The sequence below is a fragment of the Citrus clementina genome, unplaced genomic scaffold (genome assembly GCF_000493195.1).
Source record: "Citrus clementina cultivar Clemenules unplaced genomic scaffold, Citrus_clementina_v1.0 scaffold_1, whole genome shotgun sequence".
NCBI lineage: Eukaryota > Viridiplantae > Streptophyta > Magnoliopsida > Sapindales > Rutaceae > Citrus > Citrus x clementina.
The window spans coordinates 16,263,656-16,264,881 of record NW_006263303.1 but is presented as its reverse complement, the minus strand read 5'-3'; the positions used below and the strand labels follow the sequence as shown (position 1 = coordinate 16,264,881).

Here is a 1,226-nt window from a genome sequence, read left to right as displayed (position 1 = left end):
AATAAATTATTTAAATAAAACTATAATAATGCATTCAAAGTTTCAAAATATAACACACTGAAAAGAAAACAAAATTCATTTTTTTGGATCAATATATGAAAATTAATTAAAATTATGAAAATTAAATAAAATTAATTGTTTAGGAAGCTATATTTGTTTATTTAATTATTCAGTTACTTAATTATTTTTTGTTTTATATTATTATTGGATAAGATATAATATAATGTTAATGTAATTATATTTTAACTTATTTATTTGTAGTAAGTAGTAATGCCACATTTATAAGTTTTATTTTTATTAAATTAATTTTTTTTGCGGATTCGCAAATTTTTAAGAAAATTAACAGAAGTAAATTCATATCAAATTCATTGATTGCAGATTTTTAAATTTTCATTTAATCTACTAATCCACAAATTAAATTTTTATAGATCAAATTTTTGTGGATTGGACGAATTGAATATATTGAATTGAATTCTCAACACTGGTAGCTTGAGGTAAGATAGTTTGAGATTGGCTAATTAGGTTGGAGTCATCTGTGCACTTTCTTTGTACTTTTCGGGAAAATGATATTTTCTAATAAGTTGACTTGACTAAAATGGAAAAACAAAGGAAAGAAAAAACTTGAACCAAAAGCTACAGGAGATGTACGTATAAATAGGAACTGAAAACCAACAGTTGAACCTCCCCAGAGAAAGTAAAATGAATCCTCCTCTTATCACTTTCTTAGCCTTATTGCTATCGGTATTGACACCAAAGGCAACAACCGATGAAGCAACTTATCCAGGAAACAACCAAGTTAATGGCATTATATGAGCCATTTTGAACCATCGTTCACGTATTGGTAAAGAACAGAGAGTTGCTGTTGAAGATTTCAATGCCTCTTGTAATCAAAGCCTTGTTCTGCACATAAGAAACTCCTGTAGAGAACCGGTGCATGCAGCTCTTGCAGGTACGTAATATAATAATTAACAATTTCTGACCCGTTTATCTTTTTATTTTGATAGTGTATATATGTCAAGACTTATTTAAAATATTATTATTAACATGATATCAAAGTGTTACTTAAAAAAAAAAAAAAACATGATATCAAAATCAAACTCTAAATTTCGAATTCCCATACGTTACCTATCATTTTTCTTTTGCTTACTTTTACGCTTTTGTCTTTGAGCTCCTGTATTAAGACGGTCCCCTAGTCTAGGACCCATGTGTGGGAGACCCCAAAGAAT

General features: G+C 28.0%; 1 pseudogene; it reads left to right on the top strand.

Annotated features, from left to right (window-relative positions):
• The first annotated feature begins 699 nt into the window (after positions 1–699).
• LOC18054002 overlaps positions 700–1,226 on the top strand; it is an 8,206-nt pseudogene continuing 7,679 nt past the window's right edge.